This window comes from Hypanus sabinus, chromosome 19, assembly GCF_030144855.1.
Source record: "Hypanus sabinus isolate sHypSab1 chromosome 19, sHypSab1.hap1, whole genome shotgun sequence".
In the NCBI taxonomy this organism is placed as follows: Eukaryota; Metazoa; Chordata; class Chondrichthyes; order Myliobatiformes; family Dasyatidae; genus Hypanus; species Hypanus sabinus.
In genome coordinates, this window is record NC_082724.1 from 3,207,994 (window position 1) to 3,229,744 (window position 21,751).

The 21,751-nt window shown below is 51.7% G+C and overlaps 1 protein-coding gene across 3 annotated transcripts in view; it reads right to left on the reverse strand.

Annotated features, from left to right (window-relative positions):
- Positions 1–1,673, reverse strand: part of LOC132377676 (sodium- and chloride-dependent taurine transporter-like) — a 60,626-nt gene extending 58,953 nt beyond the window's left edge. The window contains exons 1-2 of one of the 3 annotated variants that reach the window (XM_059943901.1): positions 1,499–1,667; positions 863–922 (exon numbers count right to left, since the gene is read on the reverse strand). The gene's annotated coding sequence lies outside the window, so the exon portion shown is untranslated. Of the gene's footprint in view, positions 1–862; positions 923–1,498 lie in introns of all 3 variants that reach the window. The other 2 variants (XM_059943903.1, XM_059943902.1) reach the window with 2 other exon arrangements.
- Between the last annotated feature and the right edge of the window lie 20,078 nt (positions 1,674–21,751).

Sequence of the window (21,751 nt, forward strand, 5' to 3'; positions counted from 1 at the left end):
CACACACACAAACACCCCCGTACACACACACACACACACGTACACCCCCGTACACACACACACACAAACACCCCCGTACACACACACACACACACACACACACAAACACCCCCGTACACACACACACACACACAAACACCCCCGTACACACACACACACGTACACCCACAAACACCCCCGTACACACACACACAAACACCCCCGTACACACACACACAAACACCCCCGTACACACACACACGTACACCCACAAACACCCCCGTACACACACACAAATACCCCCGTACACACACAAACACGCACACACACAGAGGAAAAGAAAGAGAGAGGGTCTAAATCAGTTATGTTAATCTCAAAATAAAAGCGAAATATGAGTCGGATTATAATCCGATGCCTCCCTCCCGAACCCCCCATCACAAAACACGGATCAATGAATGCCATGTTCCCCACCCCGGCTCCCTCCCCCCACCGCCCCCTCCCCCTCAAACCGCGAGCCGAGCCAACCTCCATTTTACCTTCACTTGAAGAAAGCATAACGCTCGCTTTCATTCCACCCCCCCACCCCGCCTCGCCACCACCACCACTCCCCGGGGCGAATGCAGACCCTTTGCCCAAGGAAGCCGCTCGTTTGCGGCGCTGCTTCCCGCTCGGTGCCCGGGAATTCTCTTCAACCTTTCTCTTTGCTCGCCCGCTTCGACCGCCCTCCCTTCTACACAACACTTCACAATCGTTTCACTGAAGTGCTGAGAGCGTGTTTGATTAAAATCTTTGTTAACATTATTTTTTCTCTCTCTCTTTGTTCTTTAATGTTTTCTTTAAACGATTAGAAAAACATAATATTCACTCCCAGGGCGATACCTACAGCTGTACGGGACTCGGAGAATAACGCCTCTTACTCGCTCCAGTACACTTGTCCGCCTTTCTGTTTGAGAGAATAACAAAAATAGAAAAAAGAACAAAAAAAGAGAGGGAGAGAGAGATAGATAGAGGAAGAGAGAGGGGGATACAGCAACGGGAAAGGAACACACAATCGCGAACAAACGCCCCAGAAGGCAGCTATCCTTCAATAGATTATTTTTGGATTAACATCTTCTAAAACATACAAGCAGTGTTTTCAGATGATTAAACGGGTGCGGGGAAAGATTCAGTGGCTGGTTATTCCTGGGCAATTCGTTTTAAATGATGATGTCTGGACCTCGAGTCTTTGTTCCGACGCTGGACGATGCGTGTAAGGGATTCAACCGCTCAGCAGAAATTCGCCAAAAAATATTCGCATTAGATAAACCCGATTGTTTTACTTCCTCCGCTAAAGGGTTCGAGTTTGGGGCTGAAGGAGAATTTTGAAGGGAAACAGACCCCCTCCCCTACACAACCCCCGGCCCCCCGCCAGCAGGGATCTATCCGACCCGTTTATTCCCAAACCATTTTAAAACGATTCCGTGCTAAAATGCACCAACCGTCCCCCAAAGGTTTTGTTCCCGGGGAGATGGTGGATTACCTGTATCAGGGTGGCGCGGCGTGGGTGCTCGCTCAGTCGCGCACGGAGCGCTCTGTTAGTCCGCAATGAAATGAGGTCCCTGACTGACGAGTGAATTTCATTTATACGGGCCTGCTAAAGTGTTCCTCCTCGCTCAGCTTGGCTAACCTCCTGCAGACCGAGTGGAAAAAACCCAAAGCCGGCTTCCTCTTTGCGTCAGCGCGCAGATTGGCACTTGTGAGTGTGAGTGTGGGGAGGGGGGGAGGGACGGGGAGAGCGAAGCCTCGAGTCCCGGCAGCAGAGGGAGATCGCACGCCTCACTCACACAGCGCCGAGCGGCACTGCCGGCTCATGCCCCTTATCCCACCCCTCCACAACATCATCACACACCCCTCTCCTCAACAGGCTCCGGGGCAGCTTCTCCCACCACACCATCAGACCGATTAATTCCGCTGACACGATTGTATTTCCAAACTATGTTGACTGTTCTGTTCTACATCTTACTGTACAGAATATTTATTATGAATTATTATGATTTCCACATTCAGATGGAGAATTTTGCTCCATGTGTATGTGAAGGACGGAGGGAATAAAGTCAATTCAACTCACATTTGCCCTCTCCACTCCTCAACCCTCACCCCAATTCCTCCTAATTCCACCTCCACCTCCTTACCTTATCATCCCTCATCCCTCTCTTCAACCTCCTCTACTTTTCATCACCACTCAGCCCTACCAAGCCTCTCCTCTTCAATCCCACCTTCTCATACCTCCACCAGCTATTACTTTGTTCTTCCGTCCACCCCTAGCCACTGCTCACCCACAGGGCAATCCCACCTCCTACCCATAACATCCCTCATCCTCTACCTACATCTCCCTGTCCCACAACAACCTCACCTTCTCCCCTCTCCCTATTCCCCTCCCTTCTCTATCCCTCTCCCCCTCACTTCTCCTTTTCCTTATCTCCCTCTGCTCTCCCTGTCCCCCTCCTCTTCCCTCTTCCCTTCCTCCTACCCCTTCCCCTCCCTATCCCCTTCCCTTCTCCTCACCCCCTCCCTTCTCTTCAACCTCCCTATCCTACTTCCCTCTCTCCACCCCTCTCCCCTCCTCACCATTCATGGCCTCGCCCTCTTCATCCCCTTCGCACTCCTCACCCCTCTGAAGTCGCTGGCAGACTTGCTGAGTTCCTCACAAATTTCCTGAAATGCCCCCCTGTGTAATTACAGTCGGCCTTAGGGGGTCACATTCTGGCTGAGAGACCGGCAGATCCACACCCTCCCACCGCCCGCACCAGTCCCCCCACCATCACAGTCTGAGATACAGTGATACTCCCCCCACCGCCACAGTCTGAAATACAGTGATACTCCCCCATCACAGTCTGAGATACAGTGATACACACCCACTGTCACAGACTGAGATACAGTGATACACCCCCCACTGTCACAGTCTGAGATACAGTGATACTCCCCCCACCGCCACAGTCTGAAATACAGTGATACTCCCCCATCACAGTCTGAGATACAGTGATACACACCCACTGTCACAGACTGAGATACAGTGATACACCCCCCACTGTCACAGTCTGAGATACAGTGATACACACCCACCGTCACAGTCTGAGATACAGTGATACACACCCACCGTCACAGTCTGAGATACAGTGATACTCCCCCACTGTCACAGTCTGAGATACAGTGATACACACCCCACTGTCACAGTCTGAGATACAGTGATACACCCCCCACCGCCACAGTCTGAGATACAGTGATACTCCCCCCATCGCAGTCTGAGATACAGTGATACTCCCCCACCGTCACAGTCTGAGATACAGTGATACACCCCCCACCGTCACAGTCTGAGATACAGTGATACTCCCCCCATCGCAGTCTGAGATACAGTGATACTCCCCCACCGTCACAGTCTGAGATACAGTGATACACCCCCCACTGTCACAGTCTGAGATACAGTGATACACACCCACTGTCACAGTCTGAGATACAGTGATACTCCCCCCATCGCAGTCTGAGATACAGTGATACTCCCCCACCGTCACAGTCTGAGATACAGTGATACACCCCCCACCGTCACAGTCTGAGATACAGTGATACTCCCCCCATCGCAGTCTGAGATACAGTGATACTCCCCCACCGTCACAGTCTGAGATACAGTGATACACCCCCCACTGTCACAGTCTGAGATACAGTGATACACACCCACTGTCACAGTCTGAGATACAGTGATACTCCCCCCATCGCAGTCTGAGATACAGTGATACTCCCCCATCACAGTCTGAGATACAGTGATACTCCCTCCATCGCAGTCTGAGATACAGTTATACTCCCCCACCGTCACAGTCTGAGATACAGCGATAACCACCCCCCCCCCGTACTTGGGTAAAATGGAGGGCTTTTTGGGAGCTGTAGGTCACCGTTGGGCGAGGTGTAGCACCTGCTTAGCCACTGCACAGAAGAAGGCCAGGGCAAACCGCTTCTGTAGAAACGTTGCCAAGAAAGTCACGCTGAGTAGGTGGCGGCTCGGCTCAATACTGGGCTGTAGGGCCTGTGCTTTGGTCTACAAAGATCAGCTGTGAGAGGTGGAGCAGAGATACGGGGGCAGAATGGTCAACCACTCACTCCATACTGACATACTGACACCGTGCTACTGTTCTGCCTGTGACTGGCGAATTTATAGATGGTGCTCGAGCCATGTGCAGAGAGAGATGAGCAGCAGGTTAAGCACGTATCCTTGAGCTGCACCTGACCTTCTCCTCCAGTGATACAGAGCCTCCAAAGCCCAGGATCACGGAACCTCGCGTCACGGTCTCAGCCAGCTCCATCACGGGCAGTAGCCTCTCCACATCTTCAATAGGACGGTGCCTCAAATTGATGGCATCCATCACTAAGGACTCCCACCACCCAGCACGTGCCCTCTTCCCATTACTACCATCAGGGAAGAGATATAGGAATCAAGGATTCGGGAACAGCTTCTTCCCCTCTGCCATCTGATTTCTGAATGGACATTGAACCCATGAACACTACCTCACTATTCTGCTATCTTTTAGTACTATTTATTTTTATGTATTTCTTATTGTAGTTTACTGTAATTTTTATGGTAAGTAGGTAACTAAGGTGAAGGTTGGTCACTGAAAGACAGAGGTGAGAATCGATGCCTGGAGCCTGAGAAAATGGGCGAGGCACTAAACAAGTACTTTGCATTGGCAGTCACCAGTGAGAAGGACGTGGGTGGTACTGAAATCAGACAGTGATCTGTTGGCATCAATAGCAAAAAGAAGGATGTGCTCAGTTTGAAGAGCCTTGCCTCACTATAGGAAGGAAGGATGTGGAAGCTTCAGGGAAGGTGCAGAGAAGATTTACCAGGATGCTGTCTGGATTAGAGAGGGTGCAGAGGAGATTCACCGGGATGCTGCCTGGATTAGAGAGGGTGCAGAGGAGATTCACCAGGATGCTGTCTGGATTAGAGAGGGTGCAGAGGAGATTCACCAGGATGCTGTCTGGATTGGAGAGGGTGCAGAGGAGATTCACCAGGATGCTGTCTGGATTAGAGAGGGTGCAGAGGAGATTCACCAGGATGCTGCCTGGATTAGAGAGGGTGCAGTGGAGATTTACCAGGATGCTGCCTGGATTAGAGAGGGTGCAGAGGAGATTCACCAGGATGCTGCCTGGATTAGAGAGGGTGCAGAGGAGATTTACCAGGATGCTGCCTGGATTAGAGAGGGTGCAGAGGAGATCTACCAGGATGTTGTCTGGATTAGAGAGGGTGCAGAGGAGATCTACCAGGATGCTGTCTGGATTAGAGAGGGTGCAGAGGAGATTTACCAGGATGCTGCCTGGATTAGAGAGGGTGCAGAGGAGATCTACCAGGATGTTGTCTGGATTAGAGAGGGTGCAGAGGAGATCTACCAGGATGCTGTCTGGATTAGAGAGGGTGCAGAGGAGATTTACCAGGATGCTGCCTGGATTAGAGAGGGTGCAGAGGAGATCTACCAGGATGCTGTCTGGATTAGAGAGGGTGCAGAGGAGATTTACCAGGATGCCGCCTGGATTAGAGAGGGTGCAGAGGAGATCTACCAGGATGCTGCCTGGATTAGAGAGGGTGCAGAGGAGATCTACCAGGATGCTGCCTGGATTAGAGAGGGTGCAGAGGAGATCTACCAGGATGCTGCCTGGATTAGAGAGGGTGCAGAGGAGATTCACCAGGATGCTGTCTGGATTAGAGAGGGTACAGAGGAGATTTACCAGGATGCTGCCTGAATTAGAGAGGGTGCAGAGGAGATTCACCAGGATGCTGTCTGGAATCGAGAGGGTGCAGAGGAGATTGACCAGGATGCTGCCTGGATTAGAGAGGGTGCAGAGGAGATTCACCAGGATGCTGCCTGGATTAGAGAGCGTGCAGAGGAGATTTACCAGGATGCTGCCTGGATTGGAGAGGGTGCAGAGGAGATTTACCAGGATGTTGCCTGGATTAGAGAGGGCACAGAGGAGATTCACCAGGATGCTGCCTGGATTAGAGAGGGTGCAGAGGAGATTTACCAGGATGCTGTCTGGATTAGAGAGGGTGCAGAGGAGATTCACCAGGATGCTGTCTGGATTAGAGAGGGAGCAGTGGAGATTTACCAGGATGCTGTCTGGATTAGAGAGGGTGCAGAGGAGATTCACCAGGATGCTGTCTGGATTAGAGAGGGTGCAGAGGAGATTCACCAGGATGCTGTCTGGATTAGAGAGGGTGCAGAGGAGATTCACCAGGATGCTGTCTGGATTAGAGTGGGTGCAGAGGAGATTCACCAGGATGCTGCCTGGATTAGAGAGGGTGCAGAGGAGATTCACCAGGATGCTGTCTGGATTAGAGAGGGTGCAGAGGAGATTCACCAGGATGCTGTCTGGATTAGAGAGGGAGCAGTGGAGATTTACCAGGATGCTGTCTGGATTAGAGAGGGTGCAGAGGAGATTCACCAGGATGCTGTCTGGATTAGAGAGGGTGCAGAGGAGATTCACCAGGATGCTGTCTGGATTAGAGAGGGTGCAGAGGAGATTCACCAGGATGCTGTCTGGATTAGAGTGGGTGCAGAGGAGATTCACCAGGATGCTGCCTGGATTAGAGAGGGTGCAGAGGAGATTCACCAGGATGCTGTCTGGATTAGAGAGCATGTCTCATGAGGGTAGGCTGAGTGAGCTAGAGCTTTTCCTTTTGGAGTGAAGGAGGATGAGAGGTGACTTGGTAGAGGTGTACAAGATGATGGGAGAGAGAGAGATAGAGTGGACAGCCAGAGACGTTAGTGTGATGCTTCACAGCGCAAGCAAGCACTCTGGGTTTGGTTGCCACTGCTGCCTGCAAGCATGTTCTCCCTGGGACTGCGTGGGTTCCTTCCAAGTGTGCTGCTTCCCTGCCACACTCCAAAGACAGGGTTAGAGTTGTTAATAAAAACACAAAATGCTGGCAGGCCAGACAGCATCTATGGGAGGAGGTAGTGACGACGTTTCGGGCTGAAACCCTTCACCAGGAGTGAAGTTGTGTTAGTTGTTGTTAGGGTGTGTTAGCTGTTGACATGCTACGTTGGCGCTAGAAGTGTGGCACTTGCAGGCTGCCCCCAGCGCATCCTCGGACTGTTGCTTGTTGACGCAAAATGGCGCATTTCACTGTATGTTTCAATATACGTGCAACAAAAAAATCTAATCGTTGAAAGTTCTTTAGTCTTTCATCAGTTTATGGAGGAAAGTTTAGGAGAGATGTCAGAGGTGGGTGTTTTACACACAGAGTGGTGGGTGGTTGTACAGGCAGATACGTCAGGGACATGGATTAGAGAAATGGAGGGCTATGTGGGAGGGAAGGGTTAGATAGCTTATATAGATCAGCACAGCATCATGGGCTGAAGGGCCCACGTGGTGCTGAACAGTTCTACGGTCTGGTTTGTATTCATTAAGGTGGATAAGTCCCCACGAATAATCCAATGCTAGAACATAAAACATAGACCAGGAACAGGCCTTTCGGCCCACAACGTCAATTAGTAATCGAATGGATAACTAATCCTTTCTGCCTACACAACGTCCACATCTTTCCATTTCCCTCACATTATCTAAACGTCACTTAAAAGTCCCCAGTGTATCTGCCTCCACCACCACCTCAGGCAGCACAAACCAGGTACCACCACTCTCTGTGTACAAAACTTGCCCCTCATATCTCCTTTGAAATTACCCTCTCACCTTAAATGCATGCCTCCTGTACAGGTATTAGACATTTCAACCCTGGGAAAAAGATATTGTCCGTCTACTCTAACTATGGTTCTCATAATCTTAGAAACCTCTAACACTTCGCCCCTCAGCCTCCTCAATGTTATTGAGAGAGGTAAGAAAGGAGATTTTGAAGCCTTGAAAAAGAACTTTGTATATTCTTTAGTCACATGAGAATGACCAACATTGTTTCCCTGTTTAAGACAGAATAGTAGAAACTATAGGGTGGTGGGGTGGAGCTACGTCTCCACCAAAGGGGGTGTGAGGTGATCCTTCCCTCCGCTAGCCTGCAGGTCACCCTAGGGCGAGGTGTAGCATCTGTTGAGCCCCCACCTCCAGGAATCAGGGTCAGGCAGTGGATGGTCGTATGAGCAGCCGGTGCAAATCACACGTCCGGGTTTTGTGACCACTAACGCCAGGCACACAATCTCTGAAGGGTATTGATAATGTCTGGGGTCACCCGTCTTGTAAAGACACTGCCCAGAAGGCAATGGCAAACCACTTCTGGGGAAAAAATTGCCAGGAACAATCATGGTCAAAGACAGACCATAATCACCCACATCATGAAAAGGCCATGATCACCCACGTCATACAACACGGCACACAATGAATGAATAAGCTGACAGTAATCAGGCTGATGAACTCCATGTCATTGTTGGTGAAATTATTGGTGAAGATTTCTAGGGATAGGATCTACTCACATCTGAAACACAAATTTCACTTCAATCAAACATTAAAAAAAAAGAGAACTCCCACTGCGTGGCAACAAATGCTGTGTGCACAGGAGCATTTCAGCCACTGTGCGGCCACAGTTTACGGGGAACAGTGCTTTGTCTATGTCAGTACATAGTCAGCATGGGTCACGTCTTACCAACTTGATGGAGGTTTTTGAGGAGCGACGGAGATGGTTGACGAGGGTAGGGCAATGGATGTTTACATGGACTTCAGTAAAGCTTCAGACAACATTCCCCATGGTAAGCTGAGTGAGAAGATTAAGGCAAAGGCAATTCATAGAGACTCAGAACCATAGAGCACTACAGCCCAGAAACAGGCCCTTCAGCCCTTCTAGTCCATCCCAGACTGTTATTCTGCCTGGTCCCACCTTCATACCCATCTACATATTTATTTGGAGCAGGAGACTGTGTGTGTGTGTGTGTGTGTGTGTGTGTGTGTGTGTGTGTGTGTGTGTGTGTGTGTGTGTGTGTGTGTGTGTCCGTGTGTGTGTGTGTGTGTGTGAGTGTGTGTGTGTGTGTGTGTGTGTGTCCGTGTGTGTGTGTGTGTGTGTGTGTGTGAGTGTGTGTGTGTGTGTGTGAGTGTGTGTGTGTGTCCGTGTGTGTGTGTGTGTGTGTGTGTGTGTGTGTGTGTGTGTGTGTGTCCGTGTGTGTGTCCGTGTGTGTGTGTGTCCGTGTCCGTGTGTGTGTCCGTGTGTGTGTCCGTGTGTGTGTGTGTGTGTGTGTGAGTGTGTGTGTGTGTCCGTGTGTGTGTGTGTGTCCGTGTGTGTGTGTGTGTGTGTGTGTGTGTGTGTGTGTGTGTGTGTGTGTGTGTGTGTGTGCGCGGGTGGATGGGGGATTGTTTGCCGCTGTTGATTGTTACTCGGTATGTTCTGTTGTGTTGCGTTCTATGTTTTTCCGCCTTTCACTGTGGGCATTCTATGTTGTCACTGGAACGTGTGGCAATACTTGCAGACTGCCCCCGACACATGCTTAGGTTGTGTTGGTTGTTAACACAAGCAACGCACTTCACTGTGTGTTTCAATGTACATGTGATAAATAAACTGAATCATTAGTGCTTCAAAGACAAGTTACTACAAAAGGAAAGAAAAGACTCAAAGATCTGTAGCATGTTATTTCTGTAGAAATAAGACAGATGAGCTTGAAGCTCAGATGAAAATGGGGAACTACGATATTGTTGGGATAACGGAGACATGGCTGCAAGGGGATCAGGCCTGGGAATTGAGTGTACCAGGGTATACGTGCTATCGTAGAGACAGAAATATGGGAAGAGGGGGTGGGGTGGCCCTGTTGGTGAGGAATGAGATTCAGTCCTTAGCAAGAGGTGACTTGGGAACAGGGGAAGTAGAGTCTGTGTGGATTGAGCTGAGGAACAGTAAGGGTAAAAAGACCCTAATGGGTGTTGTGTACGGGCCCCCAAACAGTAGCGTGGATATTGGGTACAAGTTGATTAGGGAGTTAACATTGGCATGTGCTAAAGGTAATGCAGTCGTTATGGGAGATTTCAACATGCAGGTGAACTGGGAGAATCAGGTAGGTGCTGGACCCCAGGATAGGGAGTTTGTGGAGTGTCTAAGGGATGTATTTTTGGAACAGCTTGTGCTTGAGCCAACCAGGAACGAGGCTATTTTGGACTTGGTGATGTGTAATGAACAGGAATTGATAAGTGATCTTGAAGTAAAGGAGCCATTAGGAAGTAGTGATCATAACATGATAAGTTTTTATCTACAATTTGAGAGGGATAAGGGCAGATCAGAGGTGTCAGTGTTGCAATTAAATAAAGGAGACTACGGAGCCATGAGGGAAGAGCTGGCCAAAGTTAAATGGGCGGATGCCCTGGCAGGAAAGACAGTGGATCAGCAGTGGCAGATATTCTTGGGGATAATACAAAAGATGCAAAAGCAGTTCATTCCAATGAGAAGGAAGGATTCAAAGAGGGAGAAGGGGCCACAGTGGTTGACAAAGGAAGTCAGAGATTGTATAGCATTAAAGAAAAAGAAGTATGACAGGGCTAAGATGAGTGGGAATACAGATGATTGGGAAAGTTTTAAGGAACAGCAGATCTTAACTAAAAAAGCAATACGGAGAGAAAAAATCAGGTATGAGCTCAGTCTAGCCAGGAATATAAAAGGGGATAGCAAAAGCTTTTTTAGCTATGTGAAGAGAAAGAAGATAGTTAAGAACAATGTTGGCCCCTTGAAGAATGAATTGGGAGAAATTGTTATGGGAAACAGGGAAATGGCAACAGAATTTAATGCATACTTTAGATCTGTCTTCACCAGGGAGGACACAAGCAATCTCCCAGATGTATGGATGGGCCAGGGTCATAAGATATCAGAGGAATTGAGACAGATTGACATTAGGAAAGAAACTGTGATGAGTAGACTGGTAGGACTGAAGGCTAATAAATCCCCGGGTCCAGATGGTCTGCATCTGAGGGTTCTAAAAGAGGTGGCTCAGGAAATTGCGGATGCATTGGTAATCATTTTCCAATGTTCCTTAGATTCAGGATCAGTTCCTGAAGATTGGAGAGTGGCTAATGTTATCCCACTTTTCAAGAAGGGAGGGAAGGAGAAAACGGAGAACTATCGTTCAGTTAGCCTAACGTCAGTCATGGGGAAGATGCTTGAGTCCATTATTAAGGACGAAATAGTGGCATATCTTGATGGCAGTAATAGGATTAGGCCGAGCCAGCATGGATTTACCAAGGGCAAATCATGCTTGACTAATCTGTTGGAGTTTTTTGAGGGTGTAACAAGGATGTTAGATGAGGGTAAGCCAGTGGATGTAGTATACCTAGATTTTCAGAAGGCATTCAATAAGGTGCCACATAGGAGATTGGTGAGTAAAATCAGAGCTCATGGCATTGGGGGCAGGGTTTCAACATGGATAGAAAACTGGTTGGCAGATAGAAAGCAAAGGGTAGCAGTGAATGGGTGTTTCTCGGACTGGCTGGAGGTGACTTGTGGGGTACCACAGGGCTCTGTATTGGGACCACAGCTCTTTATGATTTATGTCAACGATTTAGATGAGGGCATTGAAAACTATATCAGCAAGTTTGCTGACGATACTAAACTGGGTGGCAGTGTGACATGCGAAGAGGACGTTAGGAGAATACAGGGAGACTTAGATAGGCTGGGTGAGTGGGCAGATACTTGGCAGATGTCATTCAATGGGAATAAATGTGAAGTTATCCACTTTGGAAGCAGGAACAAGAGGGCAGAGTATTGTCTGAACGGTGTAGAGTTAGGTAAGGGAGAAATGCAAAGAGACCTAGGAGTCCTAGTTCATCAGTCAATGAAGGTGAATGAGCAAGTGCAACAGGCAGTGAAGAGGGCAAATGGAATGTTGGCCTTTATTACAAGGGGAATTGAGTACAAGAGCAAGGATGTTCTTTTGCATTTGTACAGGGCCCTGGTGAGACCACACCTGGAATATTGTGTACAGTTTTGGTCTCCAGGTTTAAGGAAAGACATTCTGGCAATTGAGGAAGTGCAGCGTAGATTCACTAGGTTGATTCCTGGGATGGCAGGGCTGTCTTACGCAGAGAGATTGGAGAGATTGGGCTTGTACACACTGGAATTGAGGAGATTGAGAGGGGATCTGATTGAAACGTTTAAGATAATTAAAGGATTTGATAGGATTGAGGCAGGAAATATGTTCCAGATGTTGGGAGAGTCCAGTACCAGGGGGCATGGATTGAGAATAAGAGGTCAGTTATTTAAAACAGAGTTGAGGAAAAACTTCTTCTCCCAGAGAGTTGTGGAGGTGTGGAATGCACTGCCTCGAAGGACGGTGGAGGCCAATTCTCTGGATGCTTTCAAGAAGGAGCTAGATAGATATCTGATGGATAGGGGAATCAAGGGTTATGGGGACACGGCAGGGACTGGGTATTGATAGTGAATGATCAGCCATGATCTCAGAATGGCGGTGCAGACTCGAGGGGCCGAATGGTCTACTTCTGCACCTATTGTCTATTGTCTATTGTCTATTGTCTATGTTGGTGTGGACACCAGCACAGAGCGCAAGCATTTGGTGTTACATGCTAACTAGAATATGTATCAGTCCAAACAAACAAGCTCTCACCTCTCGTTTACTCCTCTTCACGTCTCCTGTTGCTTATACGTGGCAGAGAAGATACAAATCTTATTCCCGTAGAGAACTTGATTGTCCCGCGTTCTAATACGCCCTCTCACAGCCATCCTACATAAATTTGTGCCGCATTAACATTTTGGCAGTTGGAAAAGCCAGGTCTGTGGGAAATCTTCTCTGATTGGCGAAGTGGAGGTGTGTGTCAGAGGCATTGTGTTGTCAGAGATCCCTTGCCCTCCAGTTCCTATACCAACTGCAGGACCAATGGGCTGGCAGGAAAGGATAGTGCTGAGGGGGTGGTATTGTGGATCAGATCACCTCACCTGGCGGTGGACACCACCTCGTGCCTGGAGGGCAGTGACACTCCCAACCAACCACCCTCCCTGACCCATGGTAGCTGCTCTCCTCAGCCCAGGAGGAGACAAGCGGATCTTCCTCACGTGCTGGCACTTTGCTAGTCTCTGATCTGTTCCCACTCCCTCTTCCCTTCCTTGCTGTTTGCTTAGGAGTTCATCCAGTCCCTTCAGGAAGTTCCTGTTGAGCAGGCATTCCAGATCAGAACAGGGAAACATCCTCCCCAATCTTCTGGTACCAATCGCCCTGTCCCCATGTCTTCTGATCGCCCACCTTCATGCCCTTTGAAACTATTTCTCCTCATTCACTCTATTCCCCCCTACATGGTTTTGAACACCTTGTTACCATTTCCTCTTAATCTCCTGCCTCAGAAACTCTTCCCACGTAACTGAAGGCCCTTATCACTGTTCCCATCCTGACCAGTCTCCTCCACCCCCACTCCAAGCTCTTTCTCTAAAAATAAACCATTTTTCAGATTTGTAGGAATTGTTAGGGGTCAGGGACAGGGAAGAGAGGAGTCAGAGGTCAGGCTGAGTCCAGGTCAAAGAGCTCCGATGTCGAAGGCCAGTCTCTGTGGTTGGATGTCATGCCAGCCAGAGTTGTGGTCAAAGACCAGCGAGGACTACGATTGATGACACCCTCAGATTTGGGAGATCTCCAAGCTTGGCAGGTCCTGGCATTGGAAGTCCTAGTGGGCAGGTGGTAGGGCGGCTGGTGAATCTCCGGGTTGTCATCTGAAGCCTAGAGTTCGAGGCCCCATCATCAGCAAATCCTGGGGTCGGCAACAAAGATCAAAGATGAAAGATGGCAAGTCAAGATGGAACCCAATGGCTGAAGACCTGTGTCTGAGAGGCCACGGGGGAAGTCGGAGGTCTGGAGGTCAGAATCCTGGAAGACCCGTCTGTGAGAGAGAGTTGGGCTTGTTCTCAGTTGTGCTTTTGATTTCTGCTGAACACTGCGGGCACTGATTCACACGGGAATACGTGCGACACCCAGTACATCCTTAGCATGTGTTGGTGCTTAATGCAAATGACACAATACTCTGTGTTTCAATGTACATGTGATAAGTAAATCAATCAGGAATTAGAGGCTAGTATGGTCCAGATGATATGTTGATATGTGAGGTGAGTATGATCTAGAGGAGGTGTTGAAGTGGGAGGTGAGTATGGTCTAGAGAAGGTGTTGAAGTGGGAGGTGAGTATGGTCTAGGGGAGGTGTTGAAGTGGGAGGTGAGTATGGTCTAGACGAGGTGTTGAAGTGGGAGGTGAGTATGGTCTAGACGAGGTGTTGAAGTGGGAGGTGAGTATGGTCTAGGGGAGGTGTTGAAGTGGGAGGTGGGTATGGTCTAGACGAGGTGTTGAAGTGGGAGGTGAGTATGGTCTAGACGAGGTGTTGAAGTGGGAGGTGAGTATGGTCTAGACGAGGTGTTGAAGTGGGAGGTGAGTATGGTCTAGACGAGGTGTTGAAATGGGAGGTGAGTATGGTCTAGACGAGGTGTTGAAGTGGGAGGTGAGTATGGTCTAGACGAGGTGTTGAAGTGGGAGGTGAGTATGGTCTAGACGAGGTGTTGAAGTGGGAGGTGAGTATGGTCTAGGGGAGGTGTTGAAGTGTGAGGTGAGTATGGTCTAGACGAGGTGTTGAAGTGGGAGGTGGGTATGGTCTAGACGAGGTGTTGAAGTGGGAGGTGAACACTGGGGGCAGAACTGACTCCAGTTTGGATGCCGCACCACACTGCCCCCAGTGGACAGCACTGTCTCTGACGCCTCTCTCCTGGGTGGCACTGCAGCTTGAGGCCTAGTCCTAGCTGCAACCAAAGCCACGCAGATTCCCTCCTGTCCACCCATCGCTGTCTGCCAATAGATCAGTGAATCGGACTCGCACCATTCCACATTAACATCTTTTCACAAGAAAAGTAACTAAGATGATCACTCGGTGTTGGACTGTGCACCAACGCCTCTCTGACGCAGACAGCAACACGAGCTGCTCCTCCAGCTTCTCCGCCCGCAGGCAACTCGCTGACGGGGTAGACCTCCAGTACTTTCAGTTCCGAATGTCCGGCAGGATCCTGCGATTGTAAAACCTACATCTAAAAAAGACAATAACACCTTTGGTTGATCACACAGAAGCCGCTGCAATCAAATAGACTGCCATCTTACCAGAAGGGGGAATGTAGGAGGCTGAACGGTGACCTTAAAGGAGATTATAAAATCATGAGGTGGGTAGATGAGGTAAATTGTCAGAATATTTCTTGTGCTGTACCTGAACTACAATGTGAATCAGGTTTATCATCACCAACATATGGCATGAAGTTCATTGTTTTGCAGTAGCAGTACAGGGCAGGACATAAACATTGCCACAAGTTACAAAGAAACAAATGTTGCTAAAGAGGAACAGTGAGGTACAGACCCGACGTTTGGTTGTTGGGCAGGATGAATTGAAAACGCAGAGGGTGGGGTTGGTTTTACTCTGCTCTGCACCAAACTGAGGCCAAGGCTGTGGGCCTACTCCAGCTGCTTGGGCTTTGTGTCTGAGGACTCAGTTTCCTTCTACATGCTATTTGCTTAGCTTTACTGTTTGCTTGGTTTGTTTCATTTTCTCTCTGTGCATACTGGGTGTTTAACGGTCTTTTTTGTTCTTTTGTGTTCTTATTGTTTTATGCTGCCTGTATGGAGACAAAACTCAAGGTTGAAAATGTATACATAATTTGTTCGTGGGTTCATGGAGTCTTCAGAAATCTGATGGCAAAAGGGAAGAAGCTGTTCTTAAATCATTGGGTGTGTGTCTTCAGGCTCCTGTTCCTCCTCACTGATGGTGGTGATGAGAAGAGGGCATGGCCTGGGTGGTGGGCTCCCTGAGGCAACAGGTGGGTGGGGGGGACAGACCCCATGATGGGCCTGGGCGAGTCTGCAGTTTTTACTCATTCCCTGCAGCGGCCCATCCACGCTAGGCGGTGACGCAGCCAGTCAGAATGGTCTCCACGGTACACCTGTACCCCCCCCCATACCGGACAGTGACGCAGCCAGTCAGAATGGTCTCCACAGTACACCTGTACACCTGTACCCCCCCCCCATACCGGACAGTGAGACAGCCAGTCAGAATGGTCTCCACAGTACACCTGTACACCTGTACCCCCCCCCTACCGGACAGTGAGACAGCCAGTCAGAATGGTCTCCACGGTACACCTGTACACCTGTACCCCCCCCCCATACCGGACAGTGAGACAGCCAGTCAGAATGGTCTCCACAGTACACCTGTACACCTGTACCCCCCCCCCATACCGGACAGTGAGACAGCCAGTCAGAATGGTCTCCACAGTACACCTGTACACCTGTACCCCCCCATACCGGACAGTGAGACAGCCAGTCAGAATGGTCTCCACGGTACACCTGTACCCCCCCCATACCGTACAGTGAGGCAGCCAGTCAGAATGGTCTCCACAGTACACCTGTACACCTGTACCCCCCCCCCATACCGGACAGTGAGACAGCCAGTCAGAATGGTCTCCACGGTACACCTGTACACCTGTACCCCCCCCCCATACCGGACAGTGACGCAGCCAGTCAGAATGGTCTCCACAGTACACCTGTACCCCCCCATACCGGACAGTGACGCAGCCAGTCAGAATGGTCTCCACAGTACACCTGTACACCTGTACCCCCCCCCTACCGGACAGTGAGACAGCCAGTCAGAATGGTCTCCACGGTACACCTGTACACCTGTACCCCCCCCCCATACCGGACAGTGAGACAGCCAGTCAGAATGGTCTCCACAGTACACCTGTACACCTGTACCCCGCCCATACCGGACAGTGAGACAGCCAGTCAGAATGGTCTCCACGGTACACCTGTACCCCCCCCCATACCGTACAGTGAGACAGCCAGTCAGAATGGTCTCCACAGTACACCTGTACCCACCCCCCCATACCGTACAGTGAGGCAGCCAGTCAGAATGGTCTCCACGGTACACCTGTACACCTGTACCCCCCCCCCATACCGGACAGTGACGCAGCCAGTCAGAATGGTCTCCACAGTACACCTGTACCCCCCCCCATACCGGACAGTGACGCAGCCAGTCAGAATGGTCTCCACAGTACACCTGTACACCTGTACCCCCCCCCATACCGGACAGTGAGACAGCCAGTCAGAATGGTCTCCACAGTACACCTGTACCCCCCCATACCGGACAGTGAGACAGCCAGTCAGAATGGTCTCCACGGTACACCTGTACACCTGTACCCCCCCCCCATACCGGACAGTGAGACAGCCAGTCAGAATGGTCTCCACAGTACACCTGTACCCCCCCATACCGGACAGTGAGGCAGCCAGTCAGAATGGTCTCCACGGTACACCTGTACCCCCCCCCATACCGGACAGTGACGCAGCCAGTCAGAATGGTCTCCACAGTACACCTGTACCCCCCCATACCGGACAGTGACGCAGCCAGTCAGAATGGTCTCCACAGTACACCTGTACACCTGTACCCCCCCCCTACCGGACAGTGACGCAGCCAGTCAGAATGGTCTCCACGGTACACCTGTACACCTGTACCCCCCCCCATACCGGACAGTGAGACAGCCAGTCAGAATGGTCTCCACAGTACACCTGTACCCCCCCCCCATACCGGACAGTGAGACAGCCAGTCAGAATGGTCTCCACGGTACACCTGTACACCTGTACCCCCCCCATACCGGACAGTGAGACAGCCAGTCAGAATGGTCTCCACGGTACACCTGTACACCTGTACCCCCCCCCCATACCGGACAGTGAGACAGCCAGTCAGAATGGTCTCCACAGTACACCTGTACACCTGTACCCCCCCCCCCTTACCGGACAGTGACGCAGCCAGTCAGAATGGTCTCCACGGTACACCTGTACACCTGTACACCCCCATACCGGACAGTGAGACAGCCAGTCAGAATGGTCTCCACAGTACACCTGTACACCTGTACCCCCCCCCCCTACCGTACAGTGAGGCAGCCAGTCAGAATGGTCTCCACAGTACACCTGTACCCCCCCCCCCCATACCGGACAGTGAGACAGCCAGTCAGAATGGTCTCCACAGTACACCTGTACCCACCCCCCCATACCGTACAGTGAGGCAGCCAGTCAGAATGGTCTCCACGGTACACCTGTACACCTGTACCCCCCCCCATACCGGACAGTGACGCAGCCAGTCAGAATGGTCTCCACAGTACACCTGTACACCTGTACCCCCCCCCCATACCGGACAGTGAGACAGCCAGTCAGAATGGTCTCCACAGTACACCTGCACACCTGTACCACCCCCCCCCATACCGGACAGTGAGACAGCCAGTCAGAATGGTCTCCACGGTACACCTATACACCTGTACCCCCCCCCCCATACCGGACAGTGAGACAGCCAGTCAGAATGGTCTCCACGGTACACCTGTACACCTGTACCCCCCCCCATACCGGACAGTGACGCAGCCAGTCAGAATGGTCTCCACAGTACACCTATACACCTGTACCCCCCCCCATACCGGACAGTGACGCAGCCAGTCAGAATGGTCTCCACAGTACACCTATACACCTGTACCCCCCCCCCATACCGGACAGTGAGACAGCCAGTCAGAATGGTCTCCACGGTACACCTGTACACCTGTACCCCCCCCCATACCGGACAGTGACGCAGCCAGTCAGAATGGTCTCCACGGTACACCTGTACACCTGTACCCCCCCCCATACTGGACAGTGAGGCAGCCAGTCAGAATGGTCTCCACAGTACACCTGTACCCCCCCATACCGGATAGTGAGGCAGCCAGTCAGAATGGTCTCCACAGTACACCTATACACCTGTACCCCCCCCATACCGGACAGTGAGACAGCCAGTCAGAATGGTCTCCACAGTACACCTGTACCCGCCCCCCCTACCGGACAGTGAGACAGCCAGTCAGAATGGTCTCCACGGTGTACCCCCCCCATACCGGACAGTGAGACAGCCAGTCAGAATGGTCTCCACAGTACACCTGTACACCTGTACCCCCCCCCTACCGTACAGTGAGACAGCCAGTCAGAATGGTCTCCACGGTACACCTGTACCCCCCCCCATACTGGACAGTGAGACAGCCAGTCAGAATGGTCTCCACAGTACACCTGTACACCTGTACCCCCCCCCATACCGGACAGTGAGACAGCCAGTCAGAATGGTCTCCACAGTACACCTGTACACCTGTACCCCCCCCATACCGGACAGTGAGACAGCCAGTCAGAATGGTCTCCACAGTTCACCTGTACACCTGTACCCCCCCCATACCGGACAGTGAGACAGCAAGTCAGAATGGTCTCCACGGTACACCTATACACCTGTACCCCCCCCCCTACCGGACAGTGAGACAGCCAGTCAGAATGGTCTCCACGGTACACCTGTACACCTGTACACCCCCCATACCGGACAGTGAGACAGCAAGTCAGAATGGTCTCCACGGTACACCTATACACCTGTACCCGCCCCCTACCGGACAGTGAGACAGCCAGTCAGAATGGTCTCCACGGTACACCTGTACACCTGTACACCCCCCCCCCCATACCGGACAGTGAGACAGCCAGTCAGAATGGTCTCCACGGTACACCTGTACACCTGTACCCCCCCCCCCATACCGGACAGTGAGACAGCCAGTCAGAATGGTCTCCACAGTACACCTGTACACCTGTACCCCCCCCCATACCGGACAGTGAGACAGCCAGTCAGAATGGTCTCCACAGTACACCTGTACACCTGTATCCCCCCCCCTACCGGACAGTGAGACAGCCAGTCAGAATGGTCTCCACGGTACACCTGTACACCTGTACCCCCCCCCCCCATACCGGACAGTGAGACAGCCAGTCAGAATGGTCTCCACGGTACACCTGTACACCTGTACCCCCCCCCCATACCGGACAGTGAGACAGCCAGTCAGAATGGTCTCCACGGTACACCTATACACCTGTACCCCCCCCCTACCGGACAGTGAGACAGCCAGTCAGAATGGTCTCCACGGTACACCTGTACACCTGTACCCCCCCCCCTACCGGACAGTGAGACAGCCAGTCAGAATGGTCTCCACGGTACACCTGTACACCTGTACCCCCCCCCATACCGGACAGTGAGACAGCCAGTCAGAATGGTCTCCACGGTACACCTATACACCTGTACCCCCCCCCTACCGGACAGTGAGACAGCCAGTCAGAATGGTCTCCACGGTACACCTGTACACCTGTACCCCCCCCCCCCATACCGGACAGTGAGACAGCCAGTCAGAATGGTCTCCACGGTACACCTGTACCCCCCCATACCGGACCGTGAGACAGCCAGTCAGAATGGTCTCCACAGTACACCTGTACCCCGCCCCCCATACCGGACAGTGAGACAGCCAGTCAGAATGGTCTCCACGGTACACATGTACACCTGTACCCCCCCCATACCGGACAGTGAGACAGCCAGTCAGAATGGTCTCCACAGTACACCTATACACCTGTACCCCCCCCCCATACCGGACAGTGAGACAGCCAGTCAGAATGGTCTCCACAGTACACCTGTACACCTGTACCCCCCCCCCATACCGGACAGTGAGACAGCCAGTCAGAATGGTCTCCACAGTACACCTGTACCCCCCCCCATACCGGACAGTGAGACAGCCAGTCAGAATGGTCTCCACGGTACACCTATACACCTGTACCCCCCCCCCCCATACCGGACAGTGAGGCAGCCAGTCAGAATGGTCTCCACAGTACACCTGTACACCTGTACCCCCCCCCATACCGGACAGTGACGCAGCCAGTCAGAATGGTCTCCACGGTACACCTGTACCCCCCCCATACCGGACAGTGACGCAGCCAGTCAGAATGGTCTCCACGGTACACCTATACACCTGTACCCCCCCCATACCGGACAGTGACGCAGCCAGTCAGAATGGTCTCCACAGTACACCTATACACCTGTACCCCCCCCCTACCGTACAGTGAGACAGCCAGTCAGAATGGTCTCCACAGTCCACCTGTACACCTGTACCCCCCCCATACCGGACAGTGAGACAGCCAGTCAGAATGGTCTCCACAGTACACCTGTACCCCCCCCCATACCGGACAGTGAGACAGCCAGTCAGAATGGTCTCCACAGTACACCTGTACACCTGTATCCCCCCCCCTACCGGACAGTGAGACAGCCAGTCAGAATGGTCTCCACGGTACACCTGTACACCTGTACCCCCCCCCCATACCGGACAGTGAGACAGCCAGTCAGAATGGTCTCCACGGTACACCTGTACACCTGTACCCCCCCCCCCATACCGGACAGTGAGACAGCCAGTCAGAATGGTCTCCACGGTACACCTATACACCTGTACCCCCCCCCCTACCGGACAGTGAGACAGCCAGTCAGAATGGTCTCCACGGTACACCTGTACACCTGTACCCCCCCCCCCTACCGGACAGTGAGACAGCCAGTCAGAATGGTCTCCACGGTACACCTGTACACCTGTACCCCCCCCCCCATACCGGACAGTGAGACAGCCAGTCAGAATGGTCTCCACGGTACACCTATACACCTGTACCCCCCCCCTACCGGACAGTGAGACAGCCAGTCAGAATGGTCTCCACGGTACACCTGTACACCTGTACCCCCCCCCCATACCGGACAGTGAGACAGCCAGTCAGAATGGTCTCCACGGTACACCTGTACCCCCCCATACCGGACAGTGAGACAGCCAGTCAGAATGGTCTCCACAGTACACCTGTACCCCCCCCCCCATACCGGACAGTGAGACAGCCAGTCAGAATGGTCTCCACGGTACACCTGTACACCTGTACCCCCCCCATACCGGACAGTGAGACAGCCAGTCAGAATGGTCTCCACAGTAC